Consider the following 26,547-nt stretch of genomic DNA (forward strand, 5'->3'; position numbering starts at 1 on the left):
AGATGGCAGCGCAAAGTCGGTCATACGACGACTCAGCAGCTCATGCTTTACTGCAGATTATGGATGGAACGAGAGGACTTGATCTCAAGGATCGGACAGAGTTGAAAATGTGGGCAGGTTATCTGCATCAGTGGCAGGGGTTGTACTGCACAACTGTGGATGAGAATGGGGCCTGGACCGCTAGGGTCAGAGGTAGAAGCAGAAACCCTTAAGGAGACTATCTGCTTCACTGGCAGGGGTGTCTGGTGGATTTGGGGGCTGGGACATAACCATGAGGTGGAGGAGGTTACTGGTGAGGTAAAGTGTCTGGGATCTCTTGGAGATGGCCACAGGCGGTGGGGTTAGAGGAACTCAAACACAGATGTTCGATTCCAGGTCTGTCCATTGAACTGGGCAATTGGATCTGGTGGCTAGGATGTAGATTGACAATCTGTAATTCTACTACCAGTTCCACTGTAAGGAGTGGCCTGTACACTCCAGTGAGTTCCTCTTGCATTTGGTATCTGTGAGCAATCGGTGACTCAGAGTAGGTAAGTGACAGATGCACATCTGTGGCATCTACTGGGGAGGAGTAGTCTGCTTGAGAGGGGGAATTAGCGGCAGATACCCTCCTGCAGATCAGTGGATGAACCACGGGGACCGCATCATGGCATTCAGAGTTACAGCTCAAGATCCGCAGTCATCTTATTTGAATCACCGCTATGAGCGGCCTTATGTGTGCTAGGGAGTTTCTTGCTTTGGGGACTGGTGTCAATCAATGAGTGGTTGGGTGTGGGATTTCTGGAGTTGGGATATGGGTGTAGGGACTCATAGGCAGATGTTCTGCTACAGATCTGTGAACGGAACTCAGGCACTCAGTGACTCGCTCTCCAGGCTCAGAGGTGGAGTTGTATATCTCTATTCCTCCTACCTGCTTCACTGCCATGAGAGCTATATGGTTTTACAGGGAGTTCCAGGCCATTGTTGGGGCTGGGGCTGGGGCTGGGGCTAAGCTGGGGCTGGGGCATGGCCTGGGGCTGGGGCTGGGGCTGGGTATGGGGCGGGGGCGGGGGCGAGGGCAAGGGCGGGGACAAATCAATGTGTGCAAGGAGGGAGGGGATGGGAGATGTCGATGAGGTCTACTGGAGATGGGTGCACCCATGGTCCCATAGAGCGAGGCCTTAGGCTTGAAGCCTGCCGCGGATCGGTAAATGAAACTCGGCTCGACTGACAAGGATGAGAGACACAAGGCAACATCTGTGTTCATGCTACAGCGTCACTGGCAGCAGTGACCTGTGTGTTCCACTGACTATCTTAGGATAGAGACAGGGAACGAGATCTTGAAGATCAGAGTTAGAGGTTTACATGTTTATATTTCCATCCTTTCTACCTCCTTCACTCTTGACGTGGGCTATGGGTTCCCAGGCAGTTAGCACCTGGTGATTTATGAGCTGGGACGAATCAGTTAGTTGGAGGAGGTAGTTGAGGGGTAAAGATATCTGGCATCTCTTTGAGATGGCAGCGCAAAGTCGGTCATACGACGACTCAGCAGCTCATGCTTTACTGCAGATTATGGATGGAACGAGAGGACTTGATCTCAAGGATCGGACAGAGTTGAAAATGTGGGCAGGTTATCTGCATCAGTGGCAGGGGTTGTACTGCACAACTGTGGATGAGAATGGGGCCTGGACCGCTAGGGTCAGAGGTAGAAGCAGAAACCCTTAAGGAGACTATCTTCTTCAATGGCAGGGGTGTCTGGTGGATTTGGGGGCTGGGACATAACCATGAGGTGGAGGAGGTTACTGGTGAGGTAAAGTGTCTGGGATCTCTTGGAGATGGCCACAGGCGGTGGGGTTAGAGGAACTCAAACACAGATGTTCGATTCCAGGTCTGTCCATTGAACTGGGCAATTGGATCTGGTGGCTAGGATGTAGATTGACAATCTGTAATTCTACTACCAGTTCCACTGTAAGGAGTGGCCTGTACACTCCAGTGAGTTCCTCTTGCATTTGGTATCTGTGAGCAATCGGTGACTCAGAGTAGGTAAGTGACAGATGCACATCTGTGGCATCTACTGGGGAGGAGTAGTCTGCTTGAGAGGGGGAATTAGCGGCAGATACCCTCCTGCAGATCAGTGGATGAACCACGGGGACCGGATCATGGCATTCAGAGTTACAGCTCAAGATCCGCAGTCATCTTATTTGAATCACCGCTATGAGCGGCCTTATGTGTGCTAGGGAGTTTCTTGCTTTGGGGACTGGTGTCAATCAATGAGTGGTTGGGTGTGGGATTTCTGGAGTTGGGATATGGGTGTAGGGACTCATAGGCAGATGTTCTGCTACAGATCTGTGAACGGAACTCAGGCACTCAGTGACTCGCTCTCCAGGCTCAGAGGTGGAGATGTATATCTCTATTCCTCCTACCTGCTTCACTGCCATGAGAGCTATATGGTTTTACAGGGAGTTCCAGGCCATTGTTGGGGCTGGGGCTGGGGCTGGGGCTAAGCTGGGGCTGGGGCATGGGCTGGGGCTGGGGCTGGGGCGGGGGCGAGGGCAAGGGCGGGGACAAATCAATGTGTGCAAGGAGGGAGGGGATGGGAGATGTCGATGAGGTCTACTGGAGATGGGTGCACCCATGGTCCCATAGAGCGAGGCCTTAGGCTTGAAGCCTGCCGCGGATCGGTAAATGAAACTCGGCTCGACTGACAAGGATGAGAGACACAAGGCAACATCTGTGTTCATGCTACAGCGTCACTGGCAGCAGTGACCTGTGTGTTCCACTGACTATCTTAGGATAGAGACAGGGAACGAGATCTTGAAGATCAGAGTTAGAGGTTTACATGTTTATATTTCCATCCTTTCTACCTCCTTCACTCTTGACGTGGGCTATGGGTTCCCAGGCAGTTAGCACCTGGTGATTTATGAGCTGGGGCGAATCAGTTAGTTGGAGGAGGTAGTTGAGGGGTAAAGATATCTGGCATCTCTTTGAGATGGCAGCGCAAAGTCGGTCATACGACGACTCAGCAGCTCATGCTTTACTGCAGATTATGGATGGAACGAGAGGACTTGATCTCAAGGATCGGACAGAGTTGAAAATGTGGGCAGGTTATCTGCATCAGTGGCAGGGGTTGTACTGCACAACTGTGGATGAGAATGGGGCCTGGATCGCTAGGGTCAGAGGTAGAAGCAGAAACCCTTAAGGAGACTATCTTCTTCAATGGCAGGGGTGTCTGGTGGATTTGGGGGCTGGGACATAACCATGAGGTGGAGGAGGTTACTGGTGAGGTAAAGTGTCTGGGATCTCTTGGAGATGGCCACAGGCGGTGGGGTTAGAGGAACTCAAACACAGATGTTCGATTCCAGGTCTGTCCATTGAACTGGGCAATTGGATCTGGTGGCTAGGATGTAGATTGACAATCTGTAATTCTACTACCAGTTCCACTGTAAGGAGTGGCCTGTACACTCCAGTGAGTTCCTCTTGCATTTGGTATCTGTGAGCAATCGGTGACTCAGAGTAGGTAAGTGACAGATGCACATCTGTGGCATCTACTGGGGAGGAGTAGTCTGCTTGAGAGGGGGAATTAGCGGCAGATACCCTCCTGCAGATCAGTGGATGAACCACGGGGACCGGATCATGGCATTCAGAGTTACAGCTCAAGATCCGCAGTCATCTTATTTGAATCAAAGGTATGAGCGGCCTTATGTGTCCTAGGGAGTTTCTTGCTTTGGGGACTGGTGTCAATCATTGAGTGGTTGGGTGTGGGATTTCTGGAGTTGGGATATGGGTGTAGGGACTCATAGGCAGATGTTCTGCTACAGATCTGTGAACGGAACTCAGGCACTCAGTGACTCGCTCTCCAGGCTCAGAGGTGGAGTTGTATATCTCTATTCCTCCTACCTGCTTCACTGCCATGAGAGCTATATGGTTTTACAGGGAGTTCCAGGCCATTGTTGGGGCTGGGGCTGGGGCTCGGGCTAAGCTGGGGCTGGGGCATGGCCTGGGGCTGGGGCTGGGGCTGGGGCTGGGGCTGGGGCGGGGGCGGGGGCGAGGGCAAGGGCGGGGACAAATCAATGTGTGCAAGGAGGGAGGTGATGGGAGATGTCGATGAGGTCTACTGGAGATGGGTGCACCCATGGTCCCATAGAGCGAGGCCTTAGGCTTGAAGCCTGCCGCGGATCGGTAAATGAAACTCGGCTCGACTGACAAGGATGAGAGACACAAGGCAACATCTGTGTTCATGCTACAGCGTCACTGGCAGCAGTGACCTGTGTGTTCCACTGACTATCTTAGGATAGAGACAGGGAACGAGATCTTGAAGATCAGAGTTAGAGGTTTACATGTTTATATTTCCATCCTTTCTACCTCCTTCACTCTTGACGTGGGCTATGGGTTCCCAGGCAGTTAGCATCTTGTGATTTATGAGCTGGGACGAATCAGTTAGTTGGAGGAGGTAGTTGAGGGGTAAAGATATCTGGCATCTCTTTGAGATGGCAGCGCAAAGTCGGTCATACGACGACTCAGCAGCTCATGCTTTACTGCAGATTATGGATGGAACGAGAGGACTTGATCTCAAGGATCGGACAGAGTTGAAAATGTGGGCAGGTTATCTGCATCAGTGGCAGGGGTTGTACTGCACAACTGTGGATGAGAATGGGGCCTGGACCGCTAGGGTCAGAGGTAGAAGCAGAAACCCTTAAGGAGACTATCTGCTTCACTGGCAGGGGTGTCTGGTGGATTTGGGGGCTGGGACATAACCATGAGGTGGAGGAGGTTACTGGTGAGGTAAAGTGTCTGGGATCTCTTGGAGATGGCCACAGGCGGTGGGGTTAGAGGAACTCAAACACAGATGTTCGATTCCAGGTCTGTCCATTGAACTGGGCAATTGGATCTGGTGGCTAGGATGTAGATTGACAATCTCTAATTCTACTACCAGTTCCACTGTAAGGAGTGGCCTGTACACTCCAGTGAGTTCCTCTTGCATTTGGTATCTGTGAGCAATCGGTGACTCAGAGTAGGTAAGTGACAGATGCACATCTGTGGCATCTACTGGGGAGGAGTAGTCTGCTTGAGAGGGGGAATTAGCGGCAGATACCCTCCTGCAGATCAGTGGATGAACCACGGGGACCGGATCATGGCATTCAGAGTTACAGCTCAAGATCCGCAGTCATCTTATTTGAATCACCGGTATGAGCGGCCTTATGTGTGCTAGGGAGTTTCTTGCTTTGGGGACTGGTGTCAATCAATGAGTGGTTGGGTGTGGGATTTCTGGAGTTGGGATATGGGTGTAGGGACTCATAGGCAGATGTTCTGCTACAGATCTGTGAACGGAACTCAGGCACTCAGTGACTCGCTCTCCAGGCTCAGAGGTGGAGATGTATATCTCTATTCCTCCTACCTGCTTCACTGCCATGAGAGCTATATGGTTTTACAGGGAGTTCCAGGCCATTGTTGGGGCTGGGGCTGGGGCTGGGGCTAAGCTGGGGCTGGGGCATGGGCTAGGGCTGGGGCTGGGGCGGGGGCGAGGACAAGGGCGGGGACAAATCAATGTGTGCAAGGAGGGAGGGGATGGGAGATGTCGATGAGGTCTACTGGAGATGGGTGCACCCATGGTCCCATAGAGCGAGGCCTTAGGCTTGAAGCCTGCCGCGGATCGGTAAATGAAACTCGGCTCGACTGACAAGGATGAGAGACACAAGGCAACATCTGTGTTCATGCTACAGCGTCACTGGCAGCAGTGACCTGTGTGTTCCACTGACTATCTTAGGATAGAGACAGGGAACGAGATCTTGAAGATCAGAGTTAGAGGTTTACATGTTTATATTTCCATACTTTCTACCTCCTTCACTCTTGACGTGGGCTATGGGTTCCCAGGCAGTTAGCACCTGGTGATTTATGAGCTGGGGCGAATCAGTTAGTTGGAGGAGGTAGTTGAGGGGTAAAGATATCTGGCATCTCTTTGAGATGGCAGCGCAAAGTCGGTCATACGACGACAGCAGCTCATGCTTTACTGCAGATTATGGATGGAACGAGAGGACTTGATCTCAAGGATCGGACAGAGTTGAAAATGTGGGCAGGTTATCTGCATCAGTGGCAGGGGTTGTACTGCACAACTGTGGATGAGAATGGGGCCTGGACCGCTAGGGTCAGAGGTAGAAGCAGAAACCCTTAAGGAGACTATCTTCTTCAATGGCAGGGGTGTCTGGTGGATTTGGGGGCTGGGACATAACCATGAGGTGGAGGAGGTTACTGGTGAGGTAAAGTGTCTGGGATCTCTTGGAGATGGCCACAGGCGGTGGGGTTAGGGGAACTCAAACACAGATGTTCGATTCCAGGTCTGTCCATTGAACTGGGCAATTGGATCTGGTGGCTAGGATGTAGATTGACAATCTGTAATTCTACTACCAGTTCCACTGTAAGGAGTGGCCTGTACACTCCAGTGAGTTCCTCTTGCATTTGGTATCTGTGAGCAATCGGTGACTCAGAGTAGGTAAGTGACAGATGCACATCTGTGGCATCTACTGGGGAGGAGTAGTCTGCTTGAGAGGGGGAATTAGCGGCAGATACCCTCCTGCAGATCAGTGGATGAACCACGGGGACCGGATCATGGCATTCAGAGTTACAGCTCAAGATCCGCAGTCATCTTATTTGAATCAAAGGTATGAGCGGCCTTATGTGTCCTAGGGAGTTTCTTGCTTTGGGGACTGGTGTCAATCATTGAGTGGTTGGGTGTGGGATTTCTGGAGTTGGGATATGGGTGTAGGGACTCATAGGCAGATGTTCTGCTACAGATCTGTGAACGGAACTCAGGCACTCAGTGACTCGCTCTCCAGGCTCAGAGGTGGAGTTGTATATCTCTATTCCTCCTACCTGCTTCACTGCCATGAGAGCTATATGGTTTTACAGGGAGTTCCAGTCCATTGTTGGGGCTGGGGCTGGGGCTCGGGCTAAGCTGGGGCTGGGGCATGGCCTGGGGCTGGGGCTGGGGCTGGGGCTGGGGCGGGGGCGGGGGCGAGGGCAAGGGTGGGGACAAATCAATGTGTGCAAGGAGGGAGGTGATGGGAGATGTCGATGAGGTCTACTGGAGATGGGTGCACCCATGGTCCCATAGAGCGAGGCCTTAGGCTTGAAGCCTGCCGCGGATCGGTAAATGAAACTCGGCTCGACTGACAAGGATGAGAGACACAAGGCAACATCTGTGTTCATGCTACAGCGTCACTGGCAGCAGTGACCTGTGTGTTCCACTGACTATCTTAGGATAGAGACAGGGAACGAGATCTTGAAGATCAGAGTTAGAGGTTTACATGTTTATATTTCCATCCTTTCTACCTCCTTCACTCTTGACGTGGGCTATGGGTTCCCAGGCAGTTAGCATCTTGTGATTTATGAGCTGGGACGAATCAGTTAGTTGGAGGAGGTAGTTGAGGGGTAAAGATATCTGGCATCTCTTTGAGATGGCAGCGCAAAGTCGGTCATACGACGACAGCAGCTCATGCTTTACTGCAGATTATGGATGGAACGAGAGGACTTGATCTCAAGGATCGGACAGAGTTGAAAATGTGGGCAGGTTATCTGCATCAGTGGCAGGGGTTGTACTGCACAACTGTGGATGAGAATGGGGCCTGGACCGCTAGGGTCAGAGGTAGAAGCAGAAACCCTTAAGGAGACTATCTGCTTCACTGGCAGGGGTGTCTGGTGGATTTGGGGGCTGGGACATAACCATGAGGTGGAGGAGGTTACTGGTGAGGTAAAGTGTCTGGGATCTCTTGGAGATGGCCACAGGCGGTGGGGTTAGAGGAACTCAAACACAGATGTTCGATTCCAGGTCTGTCCATTGAACTGGGAAATTGGATCTGGTGGCTAGGATGTAGATTGACAATCTGTAATTCTACTACCAGTTCCACTGTAAGGAGTGGCCTGTACACTCCAGTGAGTTCCTCTTGCATTTGGTATCTGTGAGCAATCGGTGACTCAGAGTAGGTAAGTGACAGATGCACATCTGTGGCATCTACTGGGGAGGAGTAGTCTGCTTGAGAGGGGGAATTAGCGGCAGATACCCTCCTGCAGATCAGTGGATGAACCACGGGGACCGGATCATGGCATTCAGAGTTACAGCTCAAGATCCGCAGTCATCTTATTTGAATCACCGGTATGAGCGGCCTTATGTGTGCTAGGGAGTTTCTTGCTTTGGGGACTGGTGTCAATCAATGAGTGGTTGGGTGTGGGATTTCTGGAGTTGGGATATGGGTGTAGGGACTCATAGGCAGATGTTCTGCTACAGATCTGTGAACGGAACTCAGGCACTCAGTGACTCGCTCTCCAGGCTCAGAGGTGGAGATGTATATCTCTATTCCTCCTACCTGCTTCACTGCCATGAGAGCTATATGGTTTTACAGGGAGTTCCAGGCCATTGTTGGGGCTGGGGCTGGGGCTGGGGCTAAGCTGGGGCTGGGGCATGGGCTGGGGCTGGGGCTGGGGCGGGGGCGAGGGCATGGGCGGGGACAAATCAATGTGTGCAAGGAGGGAGGGGATGGGAGATGTCGATGAGGTCTACTGGAGATGGGTGCACCCATGGTCCCATAGAGCGAGGCCTTAGGCTTGAAGCCTGCCGCGGATCGGTAAATGAAACTCGGCTCGACTGACAAGGATGAGAGACACAAGGCAACATCTGTGTTCATGCTACAGCGTCACTGGCAGCAGTGACCTGTGTGTTCCACTGACTATCTTAGGATAGAGACAGGGAACGAGATCTTGAAGATCAGAGTTAGAGGTTTACATGTTTATATTTCCATCCTTTCTACCTCCTTCACTCTTGACGTGGGCTATGGGTTCCCAGGCAGTTAGCACCTGGTGATTTATGAGCTGGGGCGAATCAGTTAGTTGGAGGAGGTAGTTGAGGGGTAAAGATATCTGGCATCTCTTTGAGATGGCAGCGCAAAGTCGGTCATACGACGACAGCAGCTCATGCTTTACTGCAGATTATGGATGGAACGAGAGGACTTGATCTCAAGGATCGGACAGAGTTGAAAATGTGGGCAGGTTATCTGCATCAGTGGCAGGGGTTGTACTGCACAACTGTGGATGAGAATGGGGCCTGGACCGCTAGGGTCAGAGGTAGAAGCAGAAACCCTTAAGGAGACTATCTTCTTCAATGGCAGGGGTGTCTGGTGGATTTGGGGGCTGGGACATAACCATGAGGTGGAGGAGGTTACTGGTGAGGTAAAGTGTCTGGGATCTCTTGGAGATGGCCACAGGCGGTGGGGTTAGAGGAACTCAAACACAGATGTTCGATTCCAGGTCTGTCCATTGAACTGGGCAATTGGATCTGGTGGCTAGGATGTAGATTGACAATCTGTAATTCTACTACCAGTTCCACTGTAAGGAGTGGCCTGTACACTCCAGTGAGTTCCTCTTGCATTTGGTATCTGTGAGCAATCGGTGACTCAGAGTAGGTAAGTGACAGATGCACATCTGTGGCATCTACTGGGGAGGAGTAGTCTGCTTGAGAGGGGGAATTAGCGGCAGATACCCTCCTGCAGATCAGTGGATGAACCACGGGGACCGGATCATGGCATTCAGAGTTACAGCTCAAGATCCGCAGTCATCTTATTTGAATCACCGGTATGAGCGGCCTTATGTGTGCTAGGGAGTTTCTTGCTTTGGGGACTGGTGTCAATCAATGAGTGGTTGGGTGTGGGATTTCTGGAGTTGGGATATGGGTGTAGGGACTCATAGGCAGATGTTCTGCTACAGATCTGTGAACGGAACTCAGGCACTCAGTGACTCGCTCTCCAGGCTCAGAGGTGGAGTTGTATATCTCTATTCCTCCTACCTGCTTCACTGCCATGAGAGCTATATGGTTTTACAGGGAGTTCCAGGCCATTGTTGGGGCTGGGGCTGGGGCTGGGGCTAAGCAGGGGCTGGGGCATGGGCTCGGGCTGGGGCTGGGGCTGGGCCGGGGGCGGGGGCGAGGGCAAGGGCGGGGACAAATCAATGTGTGCAAGGAGGGAGGTGATGGGAGATGTCGATGAGGTCTACTGGAGATGGGTGCACCCATGGTCCGATAGAGCGAGGCCTTAGGCTTGAAGCCTGCCGCGGATCGGTAAATGAAACTCGGCTCGACTGACAAGGATGAGAGACACAAGGCAACATCTGTGTTCATGCTACAGCGTCACTGGCAGCAGTGACCTGTGTGTTCCACTGACTATCTTAGGATAGAGACAGGGAACGAGATCTTGAAGATCAGAGTTAGAGGTTTACATGTTTATATTTCCATCCTTTCTACCTCCTTCACTCTTGACGTGGGCTATGGGTTCCCAGGCAGTTAGCACCTGGTGATTTATGAGCTGGGACGAATCAGTTAGTTGGAGGAGGTAGTTGAGGGGTAAAGATATCTGGCATCTCTTTGAGATGGCAGCGCAAAGTCGGTCATACGACGACTCAGCAGCTCATGCTTTACTGCAGATTATGGATGGAACGAGAGGACTTGATCTCAAGGATCGGACAGAGTTGAAAATGTGGGCAGGTTATCTGCATCAGTGGCAGGGGTTGTACTGCACAACTGTGGATGAGAATGGGGCCTGGACCGCTAGGGTCAGAGGTAGAAGCAGAAACCCTTAAGGAGACTATCTGCTTCACTGGCAGGGGTGTCTGGTGGATTTGGGGGCTGGGACATAACCATGAGGTGGAGGAGGTTACTGGTGAGGTAAAGTGTCTGGGATCTCTTGGAGATGGCCACAGGCGGTGGGGTTAGAGGAACTCAAACACAGATGTTCGATTCCAGGTCTGTCCATTGAACTGGGCAATTGGATCTGGTGGCTAGGATGTAGATTGACAATCTCTAATTCTACTACCAGTTCCACTGTAAGGAGTGGCCTGTACACTCCAGTGAGTTCCTCTTGCATTTGGTATCTGTGAGCAATCGGTGACTCAGAGTAGGTAAGTGACAGATGCACATCTGTGGCATCTACTGGGGAGGAGTAGTCTGCTTGAGAGGGGGAATTAGCGGCAGATACCCTCCTGCAGATCAGTGGATGAACCACGGGGACCGGATCATGGCATTCAGAGTTACAGCTCAAGATCCGCAGTCATCTTATTTGAATCACCGGTATGAGCGGCCTTATGTGTGCTAGGGAGTTTCTTGCTTTGGGGACTGGTGTCAATCAATGAGTGGTTGGGTGTGGGATTTCTGGAGTTGGGATATGGGTGTAGGGACTCATAGGCAGATGTTCTGCTACAGATCTGTGAACGGAACTCAGGCACTCAGTGACTCGCTCTCCAGGCTCAGAGGTGGAGTTGTATATCTCTATTCCTCCTACCTGCTTCACTGCCATGAGAGCTATATGGTTTTACAGGGAGTTCCAGGCCATTGTTGGGGCTGGGGCTGGGGCTGGGGCTAAGCTGGGGCTGGGGCATGGGCTGGGGCTGGGGCTGGGGCTGGGTATGGGGCGGGGGCGGGGGCGAGGGCAAGGGCGGGGACAAATCAATGTGTGCAAGGAGGGAGGGGATGGGAGATGTCGATGAGGTCTACTGGAGATGGGTGCACCCATGGTCCCATAGAGCGAGGCCTTAGGCTTGAAGCCTGCCGCGGATCGGTAAATGAAACTCGGCTCGACTGACAAGGATGAGAGACACAAGGCAACATCTGTGTTCATGCTACAGCGTCACTGGCAGCAGTGACCTGTGTGTTCCACTGACTATCTTAGGATAGAGACAGGGAACGAGATCTTGAAGATCAGAGTTAGAGGTTTACATGTTTATATTTCCATCCTTTCTACCTCCTTCACTCTTGACGTGGGCTATGGGTTCCCAGGCAGTTAGCACCTGGTGATTTATGAGCTGGGACGAATCAGTTAGTTGGAGGAGGTAGTTGAGGGGTAAAGATATCTGGCATCTCTTTGAGATGGTAGCGCAAAGTCGGTCATACGACGACTCAGCAGCTCATGCTTTACTGCAGATTATGGATGGAACGAGAGGACTTGATCTCAAGGATCGGACAGAGTTGAAAATGTGGGCAGGTTATCTGCATCAGTGGCAGGGGTTGTACTGCACAACTGTGGATGAGAATGGGGCCTGGACCGCTAGGGTCAGAGGTAGAAGCAGAAACCCTTAAGGAGACTATCTTCTTCAATGGCAGGGGTGTCTGGTGGATTTGGGGGCTGGGACATAACCATGAGGTGGAGGAGGTTACTGGTGAGGTAAAGTGTCTGGGATCTCTTGGAGATGGCCACAGGCGGTGGGGTTAGAGGAACTCAAACACAGATGTTCGATTCCAGGTCTGTCCATTGAACTGGGCAATTGGATCTGGTGGCTAGGATGTAGATTGACAATCTGTAATTCTACTACCAGTTCCACTGTAAGGAGTGGCCTGTACACTCCAGTGAGTTCCTCTTGCATTTGGTATCTGTGAGCAATCGGTGACTCAGAGTAGGTAAGTGACAGATGCACATCTGTGGCATCTACTGGGGAGGAGTAGTCTGCTTGAGAGGGGGAATTAGCGGCAGATACCCTCCTGCAGATCAGTGGATGAACCACGGGGACCGGATCATGGCATTCAGAGTTACAGCTCAAGATCCGCAGTCATCTTATTTGAATCACCGCTATGAGCGGCCTTATGTGTGCTAGGGAGTTTCTTGCTTTGGGGACTGGTGTCAATCAATGAGTGGTTGGGTGTGGGATTTCTGGAGTTGGGATATGGGTGTAGGGACTCATAGGCAGATGTTCTGCTACAGATCTGTGAACGGAACTCAGGCACTCAGTGACTCGCTCTCCAGGCTCAGAGGTGGAGATGTATATCTCTATTCCTCCTACCTGCTTCACTGCCATGAGAGCTATATGGTTTTACAGGGAGTTCCAGGCCATTGTTGGGGCTGGGGCTGGGGCTGGGGCTAAGCTGGGGCTGGGGCATGGGCTGGGGCTGGGGCTGGGGCGGGGGCGAGGGCAAGGGCGGGGACAAATCAATGTGTGCAAGGAGGGAGGGGATGGGAGATGTCGATGAGGTCTACTGGAGATGGGTGCACCCATGGTCCCATAGAGCGAGGCCTTAGGCTTGAAGCCTGCCGCGGATCGGTAAATGAAACTCGGCTCGACTGACAAGGATGAGAGACACAAGGCAACATCTGTGTTCATGCTACAGCGTCACTGGCAGCAGTGACCTGTGTGTTCCACTGACTATCTTAGGATAGAGACAGGGAACGAGATCTTGAAGATCAGAGTTAGAGGTTTACATGTTTATATTTCCATCCTTTCTACCTCCTTCACTCTTGACGTGGGCTATGGGTTCCCAGGCAGTTAGCACCTGGTGATTTATGAGCTGGGGCGAATCAGTTAGTTGGAGGAGGTAGTTGAGGGGTAAAGATATCTGGCATCTCTTTGAGATGGCAGCGCAAAGTCGGTCATACGACGACAGCAGCTCATGCTTTACTGCAGATTATGGATGGAACGAGAGGACTTGATCTCAAGGATCGGACAGAGTTGAAAATGTGGGCAGGTTATCTGCATCAGTGGCAGGGGTTGTACTGCACAACTGTGGATGAGAATGGGGCCTGGACCGCTAGGGTCAGAGGTAGAAGCAGAAACCCTTAAGGAGACTATCTTCTTCAATGGCAGGGGTGTCTGGTGGATTTGGGGGCTGGGACATAACCATGAGGTGGAGGAGGTTACTGGTGAGGTAAAGTGTCTGGGATCTCTTGGAGATGGCCACAGGCGGTGGGGTTAGAGGAACTCAAACACAGATGTTCGATTCCAGGTCTGTCCATTGAACTGGGCAATTGGATCTGGTGGCTAGGATGTAGATTGACAATCTGTAATTCTACTACCAGTTCCACTGTAAGGAGTGGCCTGTACACTCCAGTGAGTTCCTCTTGCATTTGGTATCTGTGAGCAATCGGTGACTCAGAGTAGGTAAGTGACAGATGCACATCTGTGGCATCTACTGGGGAGGAGTAGTCTGCTTGAGAGGGGGAATTAGCGGCAGATACCCTCCTGCAGATCAGTGGATGAACCACGGGGACCGGATCATGGCATTCAGAGTTACAGCTCAAGATCCGCAGTCATCTTATTTGAATCAAAGGTATGAGCGGCCTTATGTGTCCTAGGGAGTTTCTTGCTTTGGGGACTGGTGTCAATCATTGAGTGGTTGGGTGTGGGATTTCTGGAGTTGGGATATGGGTGTAGGGACTCATAGGCAGATGTTCTGCTACAGATCTGTGAACGGAACTCAGGCACTCAGTGACTCGCTCTCCAGGCTCAGAGGTGGAGTTGTATATCTCTATTCCTCCTACCTGCTTCACTGCCATGAGAGCTATATGGTTTTACAGGGAGTTCCAGGCCATTGTTGGGGCTGGGCCTGGGGCTCGGGCTAAGCTGGGGCTGGGGCATGGCCTGGGGCTGGGGCTGGGGCTGGGGCGGGGGCGGGGGCGAGGGCAAGGGCGGGGACAAATCAATGTGTGCAAGGAGGGAGGTGATGGGAGATGTCGATGAGGTCTACTGGAGATGGGTGCACCCATGGTCCCATAGAGCGAGGCCTTAGGCTTGAAGCCTGCCGCGGATCGGTAAATGAAACTCGGCTCGACTGACAAGGATGAGAGACACAAGGCAACATCTGTGTTCATGCTACAGCGTCACTGGCAGCAGTGACCTGTGTGTTCCACTGACTATCTTAGGATAGAGACAGGGAACGAGATCTTGAAGATCAGAGTTAGAGGTTTACATGTTTATATTTCCATCCTTTCTACCTCCTTCACTCTTGACGTGGGCTATGGGTTCCCAGGCAGTTAGCATCTTGTGATTTATGAGCTGGGACGAATCAGTTAGTTGGAGGAGGTAGTTGAGGGGTAAAGATATCTGGCATCTCTTTGAGATGGCAGCGCAAAGTCGGTCATACGACGACTCAGCAGCTCATGCTTTACTGCAGATTATGGATGGAACGAGAGGACTTGATCTCAAGGATCGGACAGAGTTGAAAATGTGGGCAGGTTATCTGCATCAGTGGCAGGGGTTGTACTGCACAACTGTGGATGAGAATGGGGCCTGGACCGCTAGGGTCAGAGGTAGAAGCAGAAACCCTTAAGGAGACTATCTGCTTCACTGGCAGGGGTGTCTGGTGGATTTGGGGGCTGGGACATAACCATGAGGTGGAGGAGGTTACTGGTGAGGTAAAGTGTCTGGGATCTCTTGGAGATGGCCACAGGCGGTGGGGTTAGAGGAACTCAAACACAGATGTTCGATTCCAGGTCTGTCCATTGAACTGGGCAATTGGATCTGGTGGCTAGGATGTAGATTGACAATCTCTAATTCTACTACCAGTTCCACTGTAAGGAGTGGCCTGTACACTCCAGTGAGTTCCTCTTGCATTTGGTATCTGTGAGCAATCGGTGACTCAGAGTAGGTAAGTGACAGATGCACATCTGTGGCATCTACTGGGGAGGAGTAGTCTGCTTGAGAGGGGGAATTAGCGGCAGATACCCTCCTGCAGATCAGTGGATGAACCACGGGGACCGGATCATGGCATTCAGAGTTACAGCTCAAGATCCGCAGTCATCTTATTTGAATCACCGCTATGAGCGGCCTTATGTGTGCTAGGGAGTTTCTTGCTTTGGGGACTGGTGTCAATCAATGAGTGGTTGGGTGTGGGATTTCTGGAGTTGGGATATGGGTGTAGGGACTCATAGGCAGATGTTCTGCTACAGATCTGTGAACGGAACTCAGGCACTCAGTGACTCGCTCTCCAGGCTCAGAGGTGGAGATGTATATCTCTATTCCTCCTACCTGCTTCACTGCCATGAGAGCTATATGGTTTTACAGGGAGTTCCAGGCCATTGTTGGGGCTGGGGCTGGGGCTCGGGCTAAGCTGGGGCTGGGGCATGGGCTAGGGCTGGGGCTGGGGCGGGGGCGAGGGCAAGGGCGGGGACAAATCAATGTGTGCAAGGAGGGAGGGGATGGGAGATGTCGATGAGGTCTACTGGAGATGGGTGCACCCATGGTCCCATAGAGCGAGGCCTTAGGCTTGAAGCCTGCCGCGGATCGGTAAATGAAACTCGGCTCGACTGACAAGGATGAGAGACACAAGGCAACATCTGTGTTCATGCTACAGCGTCACTGGCAGCAGTGACCTGTGTGTTCCACTGACTATCTTAGGATAGAGACAGGGAACGAGATCTTGAAGATCAGAGTTAGAGGTTTACATGTTTATATTTCCATACTTTCTACCTCCTTCACTCTTGACGTGGGCTATGGGTTCCCAGGCAGTTAGCACCTGGTGATTTATGAGCTGGGGCGAATCAGTTAGTTGGAGGAGGTAGTTGAGGGGTAAAGATATCTGGCATCTCTTTGAGATGGCAGCGCAAAGTCGGTCATACGACGACAGCAGCTCATGCTTTACTGCAGATTATGGATGGAACGAGAGGACTTGATCTCAAGGATCGGACAGAGTTGAAAATGTGGGCAGGTTATCTGCATCAGTGGCAGGGGTTGTACTGCACAACTGTGGATGAGAATGGGGCCTGGACCGCTAGGGTCAGAGGTAGAAGCAGAAACCCTTAAGGAGACTATCTTCTTCAATGGCAGGGGTGTCTGGTGGATTTGGGGGCTGGGACATAACCATGAGGTGGAGGAGGTTACTGGTGAGGTAAAGTGTCTGGGATCTCTTGGAGATGACCACAGGCGGTGGGGTTAGGGGAACTCAAACACAGATGTTCGATTCCAGGTCTGTCCATTGAACTGGGCAATTGGATCTGGTGGCTAGGATGTAGATTGACAATCTGTAATTCTACTACCAGTTCCACTGTAAGGAGTGGCCTGTACACTCCAGTGAGTTCCTCTTGCATTTGGTATCTGTGAGCAATCGGTGACTCAGAGTAGGTAAGTGACAGATGCACATCTGTGGCATCTACTGGGGAGGAGTAGTCTGCTTGAGAGGGGGAATTAGCGGCAGATACCCTCCTGCAGATCAGTGGATGAACCACGGGGACCGGATCATGGCATTCAGAGTTACAGCTCAAGATCCGCAGTCATCTTATTTGAATCAAAGGTATGAGCGGCCTTATGTGTCCTAGGGAGTTTCTTGCTTTGGGGACTGGTGTCAATCATTGAGTGGTTGGGTGTGGGATTTCTGGAGTTGGGATATGGGTGTAGGGACTCATAGGCAGATGTTCTGCTACAGATCTGTGAACGGAACTCAGGCACTCAGTGACTCGCTCTCCAGGCTCAGAGGTGGAGTTGTATATCTCTATTCCTCCTACCTGCTTCACTGCCATGAGAGCTATATGGTTTTACAGGGAGTTCCAGTCCATTGTTGGGGCTGGGGCTGGGGCTCGGGCTAAGCTGGGGCTGGGGCATGGCCTGGGGCTGGGGCTGGGGCTGGGGCTGGGGCGGGGGCGGGGGCGAGGGCAAGGGCGGGGACAAATCAATGTGTGCAAGGAGGGAGGTGATGGGAGATGTCGATGAGGTCTACTGGAGATGGGTGCACCCATGGTCCCATAGAGCGAGGCCTTAGGCTTGAAGCCTGCCGCGGATCGGTAAATGAAACTCGGCTCGACTGACAAGGATGAGAGACACAAGGCAACATCTGTGTTCATGCTACAGCGTCACTGGCAGCAGTGACCTGTGTGTTCCACTGACTATCTTAGGATAGAGACAGGGAACGAGATCTTGAAGATCAGAGTTAGAGGTTTACATGTTTATATTTCCATCCTTTCTACCTCCTTCACTCTTGACGTGGGCTATGGGTTCCCAGGCAGTTAGCATCTTGTGATTTATGAGCTGGGACGAATCAGTTAGTTGGAGGAGGGAGTTGAGGGGTAAAGATATCTGGCATCTCTTTGAGATGGCAGCGCAAAGTCGGTCATACGACGACTCAGCAGCTCATGCTTTACTGCAGATTATGGATGGAACGAGAGGACTTGATCTCAAGGATCGGACAGAGTTGAAAATGTGGGCAGGTTATCTGCATCAGTGGCAGGGGTTGTACTGCACAACTGTGGATGAGAATGGGGCCTGGACCGCTAGGGTCAGAGGTAGAAGCAGAAACCCTTAAGGAGACTATCTGCTTCACTGGCAGGGGTGTCTGGTGGATTTGGGGGCTGGGACATAACCATGAGGTGGAGGAGGTTACTGGTGAGGTAAAGTGTCTGGGATCTCTTGGAGATGGCCACAGGCGGTGGGGTTAGAGGAACTCAAACACAGATGTTCGATTCCAGGTCTGTCCATTGAACTGGGCAATTGGATCTGGTGGCTAGGATGTAGATTGACAATCTCTAATTCTACTACCAGTTCCACTGTAAGGAGTGGCCTGTACACTCCAGTGAGTTCCTCTTGCATTTGGTATCTGTGAGCAATCGGTGACTCAGAGTAGGTAAGTGACAGATGCACATCTGTGGCATCTACTGGGGAGGAGTAGTCTGCTTGAGAGGGGGAATTAGCGGCAGATACCCTCCTGCAGATCAGTGGATGAACCACGGGGACCGCATCATGGCATTCAGAGTTACAGCTCAAGATCCGCAGTCATCTTATTTGAATCACCGCTATGAGCGGCCTTATGTGTGCTAGGGAGTTTCTTGCTTTGGGGACTGGTGTCAATCAATGAGTGGTTGGGTGTGGGATTTCTGGAGTTGGGATATGGGTGTAGGGACTCATAGGCAGATGTTCTGCTACAGATCTGTGAACGGAACTCAGGCACTCAGTGACTCGCTCTCCAGGCTCAGAGGTGGAGATGTATATCTCTATTCCTCCTACCTGCTTCACTGCCATGAGAGCTATATGGTTTTACAGGGAGTTCCAGGCCATTGTTGGGGCTGGGGCTGGGGCTGGGGCTAAGCTGGGGCTGGGGCATGGGCTGGGGCTGGGGCTGGGGCGGGGGCGAGGGCAAGGGCGGGGACAAATCAATGTGTGCAAGGAGGGAGGGGATGGGAGATGTCGATGAGGTCTACTGGAGATGGGTGCACCCATGGTCCCATAGAGCGAGGCCTTAGGCTTGAAGCCTGCCGCGGATCGGTAAATGAAACTCGGCTCGACTGACAAGGATGAGAGACACAAGGCAACATCTGTGTTCATGCTACAGCGTCACTGGCAGCAGTGACCTGTGTGTTCCACTGACTATCTTAGGATAGAGACAGGGAACGAGATCTTGAAGATCAGAGTTAGAGGTTTACATGTTTATATTTCCATCCTTTCTACCTCCTTCACTCTTGACGTGGGCTATGGGTTCCCAGGCAGTTAGCACCTGGTGATTTATGAGCTGGGGCGAATCAGTTAGTTGGAGGAGGTAGTTGAGGGGTAAAGATATCTGGCATCTCTTTGAGATGGCAGCGCAAAGTCGGTCATACGACGACTCAGCAGCTCATGCTTTACTGCAGATTATGGATGGAACGAGAGGACTTGATCTCAAGGATCGGACAGAGTTGAAAATGTGGGCAGGTTATCTGCATCAGTGGCAGGGGTTGTACTGCACAACTGTGGATGAGAATGGGGCCTGGACCGCTAGGGTCAGAGGTAGAAGCAGAAACCCTTAAGGAGACTATCTGCTTCACTGGCAGGGGTGTCTGGTGGATTTGGGGGCTGGGACATAACCATGAGGTGGAGGAGGTTACTGGTGAGGTAAAGTGTCTGGGATCTCTTGGCGATGGCCACAGGCGGTGGGGTTAGGGGAACTCAAACACAGATGTTCGATTCCAGGTCTGTCCATTGAACTGGGCAATTGGATCTGGTGGCTAGGATGTAGATTGACAATCTGTAATTCTACTACCAGTTCCACTGTAAGGAGTGGCCTGTACACTCCAGTGAGTTCCTCTTGCATTTGGTATCTGTGAGCAATCGGTGACTCAGAGTAGGTAAGTGACAGATGCACATCTGTGGCATCTACTGGGGAGGAGTAGTCTGCTTGAGAGGGGGAATTAGCGGCAGATACCCTCCTGCAGATCAGTGGATGAACCACAGGGACCGGATCATGGCATTCAGAGTTACAGCTCAAGATCCGCAGTCATCTTATTTGAATCACCGGTATGAGCGGCCTTATGTGTGCTAGGGAGTTTCTTGCTTTGGGGACTGGTGTCAATCAATGAGTGGTTGGGTGTGGGATTTCTGGAGTTGGGATAATGGTGTAGGGACTCATAGGCAGATGTTCTGCTACAGATCTGTGAACGGAACTCAGGCACTCAGTGACTCGCTCTCCAGGCTCAGAGGTGGAGATGTATATCTCTATTCCTCCTACCTGCTTCACTGCCATGAGAGCTATATGGTTTTACAGGGAGTTCCAGGCCATTGTTGGGGCTGGGGCTGGGGCTGGGGCTAAGCTGGGGCTGGGGCATGGGCTGGGGCTGGGGCTGGGGCGGGGGCGAGGGCAAGGGCGGGGACAAATCAATGTGTGCAAGGAGGGAGGGGATGGGAGATGTCGATGAGGTCTACTGGAGATGGGTGCACCCATGGTCCCATAGAGCGAGGCCTTAGGCTTGAAGCCTGCCGCGGATCGGTAAATGAAACTCGGCTCGACTGACAAGGATGAGAGACACAAGGCAACATCTGTGTTCATGCTACAGCGTCACTGGCAGCAGTGACCTGTGTGTTCCACTGACTATCTTAGGATAGAGACAGGGAACGAGATCTTGAAGATCAGAGTTAGAGGTTTACATGTTTATATTTCCATCCTTTCTACCTCCTTCACTCTTGACGTGGGCTATGGGTTCCCAGGCAGTTAGCACCTGGTGATTTATGAGCTGGGACGAATCAGTTAGTTGGAGGAGGTAGTTGAGGGGTAAAGATATCTGGCATCTCTTTGAGATGGCAGCGCAAAGTCGGTCATACGACGACTCAGCAGCTCATGCTTTACTGCAGATTATGGATGGAACGAGAGGACTTGATCTCAAGGATCGGACAGAGTTGAAATGTGGGCAGGTTATCTGCATCAGTGGCAGGGGTTGTACTGCACAACTGTGGATGAGAATGGGGCCTGGACCGCTAGGGTCAGAGGTAGAAGCAGAAACCCTTAAGGAGACTATCTGCTTCACTGGCAGGGGTGTCTGGTGGATTTGGGGGCTGGGACATAACCATGAGGTGGAGGAGGTTACTGGTGAGGAAAAGTGTCTGGGATCTCTTGGAGATGGCCACAGGCGGTGGGGTTAGGGGAACTCAAACACAGATGTTCGATTCCAGGTCTGTCCATTGAACTGGGCAATTGGATCTGGTGGCTAGGATGTAGATTGACAATCTGTAATTCTACTACCAGTTCCACTGTAAGGAGTGGCCTGTACACTCCAGTGAGTTCCTCTTGCATTTGGTATCTGTGAGCAATCGGTGACTCAGAGTAGGTAAGTGACAGATGCACATCTGTGGCATCTACTGGGGAGGAATAGTCTGCTTGAGAGGGCGAATTAGCGGCAGATACCCTCCTGCAGATCAGTGGATGAACCACGGGGACCGGATCATGGCATTCAGAGTTACAGCTCAAGATCCGCAGTCATCTTATTTGAATCACCGGTATGAGCGGCCTTATGTGTGCTAGGGAGTTTCTTGCTTTGGGGACTGGTGTCAATCAATGAGTGGTTGGGTGTGGGATTTCTGGAGTTGGGATATGGGTGTAGGGACTCATAGGCAGATGTTCTGCTACAGATCTGTGAACGGAACTCAGGCACTCAGTGACTCGCTCTCCAGGCTCAGAGGTGGAGTTGTATATCTCTATTCCTCCTACCTGCTTCACTGCCATGAGAGCTATATGGTTTTACAGGGAGTTCCAGGCCATTGTTGGGGCTGGGGCTGGGGCTGGGGCTAAGCTGGGGCTGGGGCATGGGCTGGGGCTGGGGCTGGGGCTGGGGCGGGGGCGGGGGCGAGGGCAAGGGCGGGGACAAATCAATGTGTGCAAGGAGGGAGGTGATGGGAGATGTCGATGAGGTCTACTGGAGATGGGTGCACCCATGGTCCCATAGAGCGAGGCCTTAGGCTTGAAGCCTGCCGCGGATCGGTAAATGAAACTCGGCTCGACTGACAAGGATGAGAGACACAAGGCAACATCTGTGTTCATGCTACAGCGTCACTAGCAGCAGTGACCTGTGTGTTCCACTGACTATCTTAGGATAGAGACAGGGAACGAGATCTTGAAGATCAGAGTTAGAGGTTTACATGTTTATATTTCCATCCTTTCTACCTCCTTCACTCTTGACGTGGGCTATGGGTTCCCAGGCAGTTAGCACCTGGTGATTTATGAGCTGGGGCGAATCAGTTAGTTGGAGGAGGTAGTTGAGGGGTAAAGATATCTGGCATCTCTTTGAGATGGCAGCGCAAAGTCGGTCATACGACGACTCAGCAGCTCATGCTTTACTGCAGATTATGGATGGAACGAGAGGACTTGATCTCAAGGATCGGACAGAGTTGAAAATGTGGGCAGGTTATCTGCATCAGTGGCAGGGGTTGTACTGCACAACTGTGGATGAGAATGGGGCCTGGACCGCTAGGGTCAGAGGTAGAAGCAGAAACCCTTAAGGAGACTATCTGCTTCACTGGCAGGGGTGTCTGGTGGATTTGGGGGCTGGGACATGACCATGAGGTGGAGGAGGTTACTGGTGAGGTAAAGTGTCTGGGATCTCTTGGAGATGGCCACAGGCGGTGGGGTTAGGGGAACTCAAACACAGATGTTCGATTCCAGGTCTGTCCATTGAATTGGGCAATTGGATCTGGTGGCTAGGATGTAGATTGACAATCTGTAATTCTACTACCAGTTCCACTGTAAGGAGTGGCCTGTACACTCCAGTGAGTTCCTCTTGCATTTGGTATCTGTGAGCAATCGGTGACTCAGAGTAGGTAAGTGACAGATGCACATCTGTGGCATCTACTGGGGAGGAGTAGTCTGCTTGAGAGGGGGAATTAGCGGCAGATACCCTCCTGCAGATCAGTGGATGAACCACGGGGACCGGATCATGGCATTCAGAGTTACAGCTCAAGATCCGCAGTCATCTTATTTGAATCACCGGTATGAGCGGCCTTATGTGTGCTAGGGAGTTTCTTGCTTTGGGGACTGGTGTCAATCAATGAGTGGTTGGGTGTGGGATTTCTGGAGTTGGGATATGGGTGTAGGGACTCATAGGCAGATGTTCTGCTACAGATCTGTGAACGGAACTCAGGCACTCAGTGACTTGCTCTCCAGGCTCAGAGGTGGAGTTGTATATCTCTATTCCTCCTAACTGCTTCACTGCCATGAGAGCTATATGGTTTTACAGGGAGTTCCAGGCCATTGTTGGGGCTGGGGCTGGGGCTAAGCTGGGGCTGGGGCATGGGCTGGGGCTGGGGCTGGGGCTGGGGCGGGGGCGGGGGCGGGGGCAAGGGTGGGGACAAATCAATGTGTGCAAGGAGGGAGGTGATGGGAGATGTCGATGAGGTCTACTGGAGATGGGTGCACCCATGGTCACATAGAGTGAGGCCTTAGGCTTGAAGCCTGCCGCGGATCGGTAAATGAAACTCGGCTCGACTGACAAGGATGAGAGACACAAGGCAACATCTGTGTTCATGCTACAGCGTCACTGGCAGCAGTGACCTGTGTGTTCCACTGACTATCTTAGGATAGAGACAGGGAACGAGATCTTGAAGATCAGAGTTAGAGGTTTACATGTTTATATTTCCATCCTTTCTACCTCCTTCACTCTTGACGTGGGCTATGGGTTCCCAGGCAGTTAGCACCTGGTGATTTATGAGCTGGGGCGAATCAGTTAGTTGGAGGAGGTAGTTGAGGGGTAAAGATATCTGGCATCTCTTTGAGATGGCAGCGCAAAGTCGGTCATACGACGACTCAGCAGCTCATGCTTTACTGCAGATTATGGATGGAACGAGAGGACTTGATCTCAAGGATCGGACAGAGTTGAAAATGTGGGCAGGTTATCTGCATCAGTGGCAGGGGTTGTACTGCACAACTGTGGATGAGAATGGGGCCTGGACCGCTAGGGTCAGAGGTAGAAGCAGAAACCCTTAAGGAGACTATCTGCTTCACTGGCAGGGGTGTCTGGTGGATTTGGGGGCTGGGACATAACCATGAGGTGGAGGAGGTTACTGGTGAGGTAAAGTGTCTGGGATCTCTTGGAGATGGCCACAGGCGGTGGGGTTAGAGGAACTCAAACACAGATGTTCGATTCCAGGTCTGTCCATTGAACTGGGCAATTGGATCTGGTGGCTAGGATGTAGATTGACAATCTGTAATTCTACTACCAGTTCCACTGTAAGGAGTGGCCTGTACACTCCAGTGAGTTCCTCTTGCATTTGGTATCTGTGAGCAATCGGTGACTCAGAGTAGGTAAGTGACAGATGCACATCTGTGGCATCTACTGGGGAGGAGTAGTCTGCTTGAGAGGGGGAATTAGCGGCAGATACCCTCCTGCAGATCAGTGGATGAACAACGGGGACCGGATCATGGCATTCAGAGTTACAGCTCAAGATCCGCAGTCATCTTATTTGAATCACCGGTATGAGCGGCCTTATGTGTGCTAGGGAGTTTCTTGCTTTGGGGACTGGTGTCAATCAATGAGTGGTTGGGTGTGGGATTTCTGGAGTTGGGATATGGGTGTAGGGACTCATAGGCAGATGTTCTGCTACAGATCTGTGAATGGAACTCAGGCACTCAGTGACTTGCTCTCCAGGCTCAGAGGTGGAGTTGTATATCTCTATTCCTCCTACCTGCTTCACTGCCATGAGAGCTATATGGTTTCACAGGGAGTTCCAGGCCATTGTTGGGGCTGGGGCTGGGGCTGGGGCTAAGCTGGGGCTGGGGCATGGGCTGGGGCTGGGGCTGGGGCTGGGGCTGGGGCTGGGGCGGGGGCGGGGGCGAGGGCAAGGGCGGGGACAAATCAATGTGTGCAAGGAGGGAGGTGATGGGAGATGTCGATGAGGTCTACTGGAGATGGGTGCACCCATGGTCCCATAGAGCGAGGCCTTAGGCTTGAAGCCTGCCGCGGATCGGTAAATGAAACTCGGCTCGACTGACAAGGATGAGAGACACAAGGCAACATCTGTGTTCATGCTACAGCGTCACTGGCAGCAGTGACCTGTGTGTTCCACTGACTATCTTAGGATAGAGACAGGGAACGAGATCTTGAAGATCAGAGTTAGAGGTTTACATGTTTATATTTCCATCCTTTCTACCTCCTTCACTCTTGACGTGGGCTATGGGTTCCCAGGCAGTTAGCACCTGGTGATTTATGAGCTGGGGCGAATCAGTTAGTTGGAGGAGGTAGTTGAGGGGTAAAGATATCTGGCATCTCTTTGAGATGGCAGCGCAAAGTCGGTCATACGACGACTCAGCAGCTCATGCTTTACTGCAGATTATGGATGGAACGAGAGGACTTGATCTCAAGGATCGGACAGAGTTGAAAATGTGGGCAGGTTATCTGCATCAGTGGCAGGGGTTGTACTGCACAACTGTGGATGAGAATGGGGCCTGGACCGCTAGGGTCAGAGGTAGAAGCAGAAACCCTTAAGGAGACTATCTGCTTCACTGGCAGGGGTGTCTGGTGGATTTGGGGGCTGGGACATAACCATGAGGTGGAGGAGGTTACTGGTGAGGTAAAGTGTCTGGGATCTCTTGGAGATGGCCACAGGCGGTGGGGTTAGGGGAACTCAAACACAGATGTTCGATTCCAGGTCTGTCCATTGAACTGGGCAATTGGATCTGGTGGCTAGGATGTAGATTGACAATCTGTAATTCTACTACCAGTTCCACTGTAAGGAGTGGCCTGTACACTCCAGTGAGTTCCTCTTGCATTTGGTATCTGTGAGCAATCGGTGACTCAGAGTAGGTAAGTGACAGATGCACATCTGTGGCATCTACTGGGGAGGAATAGTCTGCTTGAGAGGGGGAATTAGCGGCAGATACCCTCCTGCAGATCAGTGGATGAACCACGGGGACCGGATCATGGCATTCAGAGTTACAGCTCAAGATCCGCAGTCATCTTATTTGAATCACCGGTATGAGCGGCCTTATGTGTGCTAGGGAGTTTCTTGCTTTGGGGACTGGTGTCAATCAATGAGTGGTTGGGTGTGGGATTTCTGGAGTTGGGATATGGGTGTAGGGACTCATAGGCAGATGTTCTGCTACAGATCTGTGAACGGAACTCAGGCACTCAGTGACTCGCTCTCCAGGCTCAGAGGTGGAGTTGTATATCTCTATTCCTCCTACCTGCTTCACTGCCATGAGAGCTATATGGTTTTACAGGGAGTTCCAGGCCATTGTTGGGGCTGGTGCTGGGGCTGGGGCTAAGCTGGGGCTGGGGCATGGGCTGGGGCTGGGGCTGGGGCAGGGGCGAGGGCAAGGGCGGGGACAAATCAATGTGTGCAAGGAGGGAGGGGATGGGAGATGTCGATGAGGTCTACTGGAGATGGGTGCACCCATGGTCCCATAGAGCGAGGCCTTAGGCTTGAAGCCTGCCGCGGATCGGTAAATGAAACTCGGCTCGACTGACAAGGATGAGAGACACAAGGCAACATCTGTGTTCATGCTACAGCGTCACTGGCAGCAGTGACCTGTGTGTTCCACTGACTATCTTAGGATAGAGACAGGGAACGAGATCTTGAAGATCAGAGTTAGAGGTTTACATGTTTATATTT

The sequence above is a fragment of the Chionomys nivalis genome, chromosome 24 (genome assembly GCF_950005125.1).
Source record: "Chionomys nivalis chromosome 24, mChiNiv1.1, whole genome shotgun sequence".
NCBI lineage: Eukaryota > Metazoa > Chordata > Mammalia > Rodentia > Cricetidae > Chionomys > Chionomys nivalis.